The 11909-nt window shown below is 31.8% G+C and overlaps 1 protein-coding gene across 3 annotated transcripts in view; it reads right to left on the reverse strand.

Moving 5' to 3' along the window:
• The window catches only part of Amph (amphiphysin), a 204781-nt gene that overhangs the window by 104960 nt on the left and 87912 nt on the right, over positions 1-11909 (reverse strand). The window lies entirely within an intron of this gene.

Genomic DNA, 11909 nt, shown 5'->3' on the forward strand with positions numbered 1-11909 from the left:
CAATAACATGAGGGTCTGGAAGGAAGGTTATAAATATAAAGGCTTATACAACAAGTTGCTGAGAAATCAGCTAGGGGCTCTTATGCATTTAACGTTTAACATGACTTCAAATAGGGCTGCTCACAATCCTATAGTTATAACATTTAACATGGTAAAACATATAACATTTAACACAACATCATGACTATTGTATAAACACCTTGTACTTAAAACTAGGTTTACTTAAACATAATCCTGAAGTGTATACAATAAATGTAACAATTTCATTTTACTTTTTTAATAATTTATCCAGAAAAGTAAAACCAATGTGTTCCGACCAGATGGTAACATCTGTCTGTCGGTGCCCAAATTTAAAAAAAAAAATTAAAATATGAACCAGTACAACCTATGAAGAGTCAGCGGTTCCGTACTTTATAAGAAAGTACTGTTACTAGAACAAAGGTTGTGCAAGAAGGTGATTTGGTCAGAATCACGCTCGACCACCAGATTTTTACCCAATCAAGGGTACCCAATTTATAAGGCTGAGAGGACCCCAGGAGGGCTTCATAACTCACGGGGTTTACGGCTACAGTGTAACAGAAAATATTTTTCTGCCCAGCCTGTTTCGAACATGAGTCTTAGGAGTTAGAAGCATCGTGGCTTACCACGGTGCCACTGGGGAGTGCCGGTCTTGAAATAACATACAATGAAATATTTCTTGGTAGTACTTGTAATTTTTGGGGCATTGAGTAGGCTGTAAGTTAAATTAAACAATTCTGAAACTTATTTTAAGAGATAAGATTAACATTAACATTATAATAGTAAAGTTTATAAAATACTTTAAAAAAAGGGAGGTATAGTCTCGTACAAAAGAAACTCCTAACTACATACAACGATATAAATAAAAAACAAAATAAGATGACTTAAATATATAAAAAGAATATATGTATATATAGTTGACCGTAAAAATTGATATATAGGAAGATGGTCAGGGATGCGGTCAGAACTGAAACGAAAATAGTTTACAACTATTTTATTTTCCAACGTTTCGCCCCACTTTGCAGGGCTTCATCAGGGCTGTCCAAATGAATAAGATGAACAGGCAGAAATAAAAACGGAAACGCACCACATTATTTTATTTGAAAATAAAATAGTTGTAAACTATTTCCGTTTCACTTGTGACCGCAAACCTGACCATCTTCCTATATATAAAAAGAATATTCTTAACAAAAGAAGAAATTAAAGTTAATAATAAAAATAACGACATCCATCGACCTCAAAAATAAACAATTGCCCTCTAATGATAAAAAATAAAGTAAATAACAAGTTAATTTGAAAAAAGGATGAAGATAAAAATAAATAAAACAGAAGTAATGTCAATAATATAATTGATAAATATGGAATATAGCCTGGGCTTCAGAGTTGGACAAAAATTAGCTATAGATAAAATTGCCATGGAAACGATATTTATTTATCAATGGTTCATTCATGAATATGAGTCGTATCCAAGGCAACTTTAGCCATTAGTTGCAACTATAGTTAATTGTTTGCCCATCTCTGGCTTCAGTCTTCGGGTGACATTTCATATGAAAGGGCCAATATATAGACTTACAAAATTTAGTAATGAAATATAACTTACGAAAAGAATAATAATGATAATAATTTGTAACTAATAATTTAACCTAATTAATAATTCCCTAATTAAGAAGTATACAGTGAACTAAAATAGATAGTATTGTATTCTCTATCATTCTCATTTAAAGGTCAGGTTCACATGAGAAACAGATCCATTTATCAAGGTTTAAGAAATAAATTGAAAGTAAAAAATAAAATAAAAAAAAAATAAAAAAGTCGACATAGATTAGTGAGTGACGGCTCATTGATGAAGGAGCGTTCGATAAATAGAAATCCAAGGAGCTATTACAGAGTTGTTTTTTTTTCAACTGGAAGATCTGGTTTGTTAAACATTCATTCATAACGATTCATTCAATGCCTACGCTCATAAATCGAAACTTGGCCGTAACGGGCCGTAAAAAACCATTTCTCGCAGTTCGTAAAAGAAACTGACATCTTTGTTAGTGCCATTGTTCATTAGCAGGTCAACTGGAAATATTACAACCTATAGTTTTATCTAATTTACTGATATTTGTATTTCTTTTTTCATTTAACCTATCTTAATATTGTTCCTTTTTTGTAATGATAATAAAGTAAATTGAATTAGTACAAGAGCCCAAGAGAAGAAAAAAGGCAGTTATCTCACCCCAATTTTTTATTACTTTAATGAAAACTATGTATAATTACTAGTCAAAATTGATGAGTCTGCCAAGTATAGGTAGGGGGAATAAAAAATGGCGGCTGTTTCGAAGCGATATAAAAAAACTAATTTTTCATTCGGAGCTCTATATCACAAAAAGTAGGAACAACACAAGAAAACCTAAAAGAACGTCATTTAAAGAAGAGCAAATTTCCTAAAATATGAGCCCTAATAGAGTTTACTAATTTACGTTAAATAGCTTTCGAGATATAGCTTTTTAAAAACCAACATTTCATAAAAATGTTGTATGGGACGTACTGAAAGATCAGTTAGTGAATTTATCTGGTAAAATCTGTATCTCAAAAACCATTTGACGTACAGATGTCTATTAGCACTCTAATTAAACCTTATTTAATGCGCTATAAAGTAGCTTATGACGTTTATCTTCGTAAAAGTAATAGTTTACATGAAATTTGCTAAAATAAATTTATTAATAGTTGTTCGGATAAATTTATATTCATATGTGAATATCATAACAACTACTACCCTTACGAAGATAAGTGTCATAAACTACTTTATAGGAAGTTAAATTTCCTTTTATTTGGAGTGTTGGAAGACATATGTGCGTCTAATGGCTCTAAAGATATATTTTTTCAAAAATCCCAATTTTTATACGAACAACTATAAATTAACATTTTGTGAGTTTATAGTGTCAAATATCATAAAAACTACTATTCCTACAAAGATAAACATAATTAATTATTTTGTAGTAAATCTAACTAGCTTTAATTTAAGTGCTAGCAAACATCTGTACGTCCAATGGTTACTGAAATGAAGTTTTTCATAAATCAAACTTATTGTCTGAACAACTATAAATACATTTATTTCAGCAAATATCATGAAAACTACTATTCCTACGAAGGTCAAGGTCGTAAACCTATTTATAGTCCATTAAACCAGCTTTAATTTGAGTGCTAATAGACATCTGTACGTCAGATAGTTCCTGAGATATAGATTTCTCAAAATAAATTAGCTAACTACTAATCTTTCAGAAGATTTTAAAGAAATTTTGCTGTTTATAAAGCTATATCTCGAGAACTATTGGACGTAAATAGCTCTTTTAGGGCTAATATCTCAGCAAATTTACTCTTCTTTAAATAATGTTCTCTTAGGTTTTCTAATGTTGTTGATAGCTTTTAAGATGTAGAGCTCCGAATGAAAAATTAATGTTTTTTTAAGGTTTTGAAACAGCCACCATTTTTTATTCCCCCTACCTATACTTGGTAGACTCATCAATTTTGAATATTAATTATAGATAGTTTTTATTGAAATAATCAAAATTTGGAGTGAGATAACTGCCTTTTTTTCTTCTCGGCTCTTGTACGTAGTAGCCAGAAAAAGTATAAAAAAGTATAGATAAGGAAAAACCAGATCATTTGAACACTTAATTTTTTTTTTATAAATCGCTGGGTATAATATAATTCAAATGGACAGTCTGAATGACAGACTGGTTTCATTCCTAAACTTAAAGTATTCCGGGGGAAAGTATATTTATTTTCTCTTTTAATCAAGAAGGCAGCCGACCGTTAGGGACCGAGAAAGTGGTCTCGGTTCTAATCTCCGCCTTCACCGCATTTATTATTCAAAAATTAAAACTAGGGCGACCCCCACCTGTTTATAAATTAATAAATACTAATTTCTCCAGTTCGCTCACCTTCAACATTAACATACCTTCATTTATTTAAAATCCTTCTATGTATTTTTTTTTTTTTATACAGTGTATTGAGAAAATGCAAATTTAATCTAGGTTTCCACCTTAGCTCGTTCTAAAACGAATTGTAAAAAGTAATAAACCAAAGGCTTAGCAAGGTTGTACTCACAGAATGAATGTTCGAAACCGTTATCGGCTATCTTTACTTTTTTTTTGTTTTAAATAATTTTTTATTCCAATTCACAACTGTATAAAATTATAGTATTCACTATAATGTGTTAAATGTAAAATCTTTTACCATTTTAAGTGTTATATAAGTATTAGATTGTGAGTAGCCCTATTTAAAGTCATGTTAAATGGTAAATGCATAAGAGCTCCTAGCGGATTTTCTAAACATAACCTCTCCTTGTTTTATAACCTTTCCTTCCATTACCTCTTATTATTGTTTACTTCTGAGTTTTGATTTAAGTAATTTATTACAACATGCCTTAAGTAAGTGAAAAGTGGAAGTTGTGTAAAAGTTTGGCCACTGAATGCCTTATTAATCTTCTAACTTATGAGGAAGGGGATCAAGCTGAGATAATTGACAACTGTCATTACATTATTATTATTGTCATCCATTGATTTATTAGTTTTAAAAACATCCAAAACAATACTAACACAATCCAAACACAAACTACGAGTAAGAAACCTAACACAAAGACAAAACGGTGACGAGCTCAGCTGGTCTGTTGCGTGACGTCATTCTTCATTTAGCAGACCTATTAACAGACTCTCAACCATGTTATATGTTATACCGTTTTAACATGCTAAAAGAAGGAAATATTTCTTTACTTAACATGAATTTTTCCTTTTAACACGCTTTAACATGTTAAACTAAAGATCATGAAAATACCTTATATGTAACAAGTAAATTAGATATAAGATGATACAGACATACGGAGAATCTACCTCGATAGATAGATTCGAATAGAACTCCAATAACATTAAGAGACAAGAAAATCTCGGGGCCATCTTCTTTTCAGAAGGCTAAAGGAATTATCAGGTAAAGAAGGAAAAGCCAGGTTAGAAACAAGTGCCAAATCATGAAGATTAGGCCAAAAACAATCCTACTACCTACGTTTCGGTCTACCCACTTACCTATAGGCTCAGGACATCTCAACCTTTTTATGAATTATTTATTATTCCTGGCTCTACTTTACAGGAAGCTAATTAATACCAATATTGGAAGTCTGGAGCGCATATCACACTGCTTTCAATTTGGGTACAAGCTTCGTTTAGAACGGACATATTTTTCATTTTTATATAATTTTTCAATTATAGTTACATAACTTTTAACCCCACCTTACTTTACAATATTGACAACTCATTATTTTACATTGTCAACATATTTTTTAATTGTTTTGTGCCATTTTTAGAACTGATGTAGCCTAGCAAAGTAGAGCGAAACTTCGGCAAATAAACACTTTTTTATTTTTTAATTCCTTTTTGACCGCACCCCTGACCATCGCCTTCATATTGAGTTAGGGGTTAAACATTTTTATATATAATAAATAAATTAGTTTAATTCTTTCATTTAAAAAAAACAAAACGCATTTATAAATTAAATTAGATTATAACTGGAAAATTCCAAACAAAGCAGCTTAGAATCCATGTCCCACAAACAGCAGTTACGGATATTTCAACGTTCTGATAATTTAAGTTATATCAGGGACATTTAATATCGATTAAATGTCATAAATCGATAAAAAGGAATCGATATAAATACGAGTTATTTTAGTGGATCTAAATACAAGAGAAATAAAAAAATTACCCTACATACGTTCCCAAACAAATCGATATATCATCAACATCAGAAATATTACTAGTAAATATTTTCGTCTCGCCTGAGGCTACAAAATGAATCGAAGCCGTGCCTCGCCATGCTATCAGTATTGACTAGCTCAAACTGAACAAACAGATCATATTGTCATCAACATCTGCGGCTTCACCAATGAAGAACATTTCTTTTTCTTTTCCGAATTCAAAATATTTTGACAAATGGTTTCCTTGAGAAAGTTGTTTGGTTTCTTTAGCATGGGAAAGAAATGAATGCGTCAATACTCAATTTAGCTTAGGAGGAAAAACACCGCCGTTTTCTCTTTTCTTTTCTTTTTCTTGTTTTTTTTTTTTTGAGATAGAAGAGGAGGAGTTAATGAATTAAAAACAAAATAATGATCAAATCTAGAGCCTCTGTAGAAAGATATTTTTACTAAAAGTGCTACTAAACATTTGCCGAACTATAACAAATTGTCGTATGGATTGGTCATGCGTATGGATAGGTATATGGATTAGATGGTACAAGATGGAATAAATTGGTGGATAAACCGTCGGGTGTCAGTTTCTGGGCACGAAATAAAGGACGTTTAGGCAAGCGCTTGTGCGGCATTCACACGTTTGTATTCAGTTAGCATTGTATTAAAACTATCAACAGATAAGCATTTGTGCTCATCTTATTATAATTTAGTTAAGAATTACCTAAACCTTTAGAGATCAATCAAGTTTAGGTGTGTACATTTTAAAATTCTACTATCAAAAAATCAATATATAATATATTGTAAATTAATTTTAGTGGTAAATTTTTAGTTCATGGTATTTATCATAGCACAAATATACATTTAGAAAGATATATGCAAGGTAATTGAATTAACTAGTATCTGAAATAAGTATGTAACTTAAGTTGAATCTTTAAATTATCTAACACAGTTTCTATCAATTTTTATCACCAGCATCTACTTTGAGGATATTTATGTTTCCTTTAATTTAGCTTAATTTTTATTTTGTTCAGTTTTATAATGAAAAATGTGTAACTAGAATTAAATAGCCAAAATAAGGCCGACATTCACCATGTTTGTTGCAAGTGTGTAGATAAGACATAAAGGTAGCTTGCTACAAACGTGTGGACAGGCCTAATTATATCTTGCGACAAACGTCTGGTCAGGCCTAATTATAGCTTGCTACAAACGTGTGGACTGACCTAATTATAGCTTGCTACAAACGTGTGGACAAGCATAATTATAGCTTGCTACAAACGTGTGGACAAGCCTAATTATAGCTTGCTACAAACGTATGGACTGACCTGATTCTAGCTTGCTACAAACGTGTGGACAGGCCTAATTATAGCTTGCTACAAACGTGTAGACAGGCCTAATTATAGCTAACTACAAACGTGTGGACAGGCCTAATTACAGCTTGCTGCAAACGTGTAGACAGGCCAAATTATAGCTTGCTACAAACGTAATTATAACTTGCTACAAACGTATGGACTGAGCCTAATTATAGCTTGCTACAAACGTGTGGACAGGCCTAATTACAGCTTGCTGCAAACGTGTAGACAGGCCAAATTATAGCTTGCTACAAACGTAATTATAACTTGCTACAAACGTATGGACTGACCTAATTATAGCTTGCTACAAACGTATGGACAGGCCTAATTATAGCTTGCGACAAACGTGTGAATGAGGCCAGGCATGCTTCTAAATAGAACTCTTAACGTTTTCCTCATGCTTATACTAAGAAAATCACATTTCTGGGTACCCCGTAGGGTGTTTCCTAAAAAAGGTAACGTACTTCCTGTATCCTCAAGCATGCTTGAGTATGTGTAGAAGGAAAAGGTTCACCTTAAGTTAAAAACTATTTTATTTTCAATAACCGTTTTTATATTAAATACTGATTAATAATATCTTAACCGCCCTCTCTAAATGTTCTTAAGAAACGAATATTTTGGAACAAACTATAACTATGTTAAATGCCCTTTTTTTGATCATTTCTGACATACGGAGGGAGGAGCTATCATAAAGGTGACAAATGTATTCTAAGATGGGGAGTCAAGTTTTCATTTTGTACGATCGCCACGAAATAAAATTCAATCCCCCAAGTCCGGATTCGAAACGGTGCTGCTGCTGTAGACAAACATTGAAGGTTTGACGTCTCAACTCCCCTCGGTCACAACTGGCCCTCTATTTTCGATTTCAACAAATCCTAAATCTGAACCTACTTCACCCACTCCCTGAGTAATATTATTTTCCCCTCCATCCCTATAAATAATAATTAGTATCCTCCACAGTGCGGTAGACAGCTGTAATTACAACAGACTTCCCGATACGCTGACTGTTCACGCTAGACCGGCCGCTTTGTAATTATGTAAATACGGGGAAAGGAGATAATGCAATCCCGAATGCAATTTAACACTAAGCCGCTTGGTCAGTAGAGGAAGCTGGGCGTGAGAGTGAAACTTGCAAATTTACTGGGACAGTGCATAGCGGTACACGACTACTTTCATACATAAGGTATACCTCATAGTACCTATATATCTACCTTATATAGCAAGCCATCAGGGAATGTGGATATTACGTAAAAATTATAACCGACTAAGGAATATTTTACAATAGGGGTATTCATGATGTGTTAAATGTTAAATGTTATAACTATAAGATTGTGAGCAGCCCTATTTAAAGTCATGTTAAACGTTAAATGCATAAGAGCCCCTAGCGGATTTTCCCAGCAACTTGTTGTATAAGCCTTTATGTTTATAACCTTCCTTCCAGACCCTCATGTTATTGTTTACTTCAGTTTTGATTTAAGTAATTAATTACAACATGCCTAGAGTGAGTGAAAAGTGGAATTTGTGTGAAAGTTTAGCTTATGAAATGAAATGAAAAAATAACTTTATTCTGGGACATATGTCCCCTAAGAATAATTACATGGTTCATATAGTGAGATTTTTATCTGGCGAGCGTTTACAAATTTTCAGATAGTAGAATGTATTATACATTGTTTTTTTACTGTTTTTTTTTTTCAAATGTTTCATTAAAATTATCCATTCTGGTTTAATAACAGGAATATGAATACCACAAACACACGAAAGAACTGAGCTGTCACAACAAAAATGGCGGCGATCTCAACTGGTCTATTGTGTGACGTCATTCTCCATTTGACAGACCAAGTAACAGACTCTCAGCCATGTTAAATGTTATTTCGTTTTACCACGGTAAAAGACGGCAATTTTTTTAGATTTAACACGCTTTAACATGTTAAACCAAAGATCATGAATACCCCTAATATAGTAGTCCTGGAACCAGGAACAAAATGGGTACTCGTTTTAGAAGGTCTCTATGTGAATTACAACCGAGTATAAAATACTTAACCTAAAAAAAAAAAAAAAAAAAAAAATACATCTGAACCAAAAAATCTAGGTTTAATATACCTTAAAAAAATAAAAGCCGCCTTTGATATTTATAATTAGAGATAAAGAGGATGAATTTTGCCAAAATTCGATAAAGCTGAGTTTGGACAAAGTTCAAATCAAAATATGAACGAAGGATTATAGTAAGCCGTGCCAAATCCCCCTCATGACGTAGAAGATACAGAGATACAGGTTAACGGCTTTAAGATAATCTATTAGTAATAGGTTAATCATAGACCGTCATACATAACGAAATGATAGAACGATAAGAGCGAATTTCTCTAAGCAATATATGGTTACATCCAAAATGAGTACAACAAATAAAGGATATATGTCTTATATTTCGTTTTGCATCTTCATATTTTAAAACTCAGATATTAACTGTTAATACTTAACAAATAGAAATTATTAAAACAATCAAACAATACGGTGATTGGCGACATAGAAAAAAATATTAAAATCATGTTAATATTATTTAAAATAAATAATTTTATTATTTATACATTACTGTTTAAGTAAGGCCCCCCCTCACTTCTGAAAGGAAATTCATGATGCCATCTAGTGGCAAGGAGATGCAGTAACAAGCTTGGGCAGCCATCTTGGCCCCAAAAACAGAGTGAGTGAGTACCAGATAATAAGCCGTCGTGGCCAGTACCAGTACCAGATAAGAAGCCGTCGTGGCCAGTACCAGTACCAGAGAAGAAGAGTTCAGAACTCTTCAATAAGGTCTCTGCTCATAATAATGAGAGAGTAAATCCTTCGATTCAGGCGAAAGAGGCGACGGCGGCAGGAGGATGAGCAGAGAGAACCCCACTTCCATATTCACATGAAAATTAGAACCAACTTCAAGCTCCATAGAATCCAACAAGTAAAATGTAATATCCATCAATTAATGTAATAAAACTAACCAACTAACACATTGTCACTATTTGTTCAAACCATGAGAATAGAAGTATTTTATTTTAAAGTATATGATATCAAGTTATTTAAATACAGTCCACTCCATCAATACCAGTAAATTATCATTATTACCATTATTAATTTGAACCAGCTAACCAGTACAATAATTAATTTGGGTAATATCCCCCAATTTTGACTCCAGGGAATACCTAAATTAAACAATTACAGATATATATTATACAACAACAGGTTGTTGTGATAAAAGTTTAAGGAATAGTGTCTGCTGATAAATGATTCTGACTTTATTTTAAGTGATATTTGACTAATTAGATACTGATGTTTTTGACCTGGGCAGAATAGCCTGCATGAAGTTAGAGTTTTTTAAATTATATAATTTCAAAGTTGTATTAAGTAGATTGTCCCTGAAGATGGCCGGATTGACCGAAACGTCGGACTTATAAGAGAAATAAAAGGTTTTGAGACTATAATGCATAAAATTTGAATTATTTATTTAAAAAAATTACCTCAAGAAAATATTAAGATTATAAAAAAAGTTAATATTATTGTTAGTACATTTAGGAACAAACAAACTAAGATTTTTAATATGTGTACCAATAGAAGGAAAACACTAGTAGTCATGCGGTTTTATATATGACGCCATTTCGACACCAACAACACTGATTCAGCGATTTAAATTATTATGTGTTTGGCCCTTAAAATAATTTTCATTATTTATTTTTCAATAGCAACCATGGAATTGGTTTCATGAAAGCAATAAGTAAGAATTTGCCTAGGATCGATGTCTAAATGTTAACATTTATTGCAAAAAATCCCGATTTTCAGCAGAGTTTAGAAATGTTAAAACAAAGTTTAAGTATAATCTAAATTGGAGTTTATTTAATAAAAATAATATATGTATAGCCAATGCAACAATTTTCCTAAAACTTTTCTTATCCACATCCATATTATATCAGATTGACAATAAAATTTGTCTGCAGTCTTGTTTCATTATTGTTATTATTTTTTTCTCTGAACCCATTATCATTATTTTGTATCGAACATAATTCTCCTTATCATTTTCCAACTGGGAAGCAAAATCAAGGTCGTAATAAAAAAAGAAAAAATATAGTTAACAACTATTTATTTACCGACGTTTCGGCCCACTTTGTAGAGCCTCATCAGGGCTACTAGATTGAAACAGAGATAGTAACTGTTTTCATCTCAATTGTCATATCTGTTTTTAACCTGACAGTCCTGATGAAATTCTATTAAGTGGGGCGAAACGTCGGAAAATAAATAGTTATTAATTATTTATTATTCTTTTATTATTTATTATTTTATTACAACCTTGACCATCTTCATTATTTGAAATTAAACTGTCAATTATTTATATATACATTACAGTTTTAGTTACTTTAAGTATTCTTTAGGAATAAATATAATCTCTAGTGAACTTAGAATCTGTATCTTGCATTATATTTACATCCAAGTGATCTTCACAAAGATATAATCTATTATATTATATATATAATAATAATAGTTTTGATATCTTTCAGCACTAGGATGAATAACTTTTGTGGAGTCATGGTGGTAGTATTTTTGCAATTAGCTACTGCACAAGAAAGATATGGAATATGACTCATAATAATAACAAATAAAACTAAAAAAATATATAACATTACCACTGAGTAGATAAGTCTAGTGTGTATATGTCGAAATGACGTCATGCCAAAACAATACTGGCACAAAAAAATAATTAAATTTTAATGCACATTACAAAAGACTGATCTACATGACTGTAATAAGGCCAATTTGGACATATGGAGTTGAGCTTTGGGGCT

This window comes from Halyomorpha halys, unplaced genomic scaffold (genome assembly GCF_000696795.3).
Source record: "Halyomorpha halys isolate HHAL.00 unplaced genomic scaffold, Hhal_1.1 Scaffold19.1, whole genome shotgun sequence".
Lineage (NCBI taxonomy): Eukaryota > Metazoa > Arthropoda > Insecta > Hemiptera > Pentatomidae > Halyomorpha > Halyomorpha halys.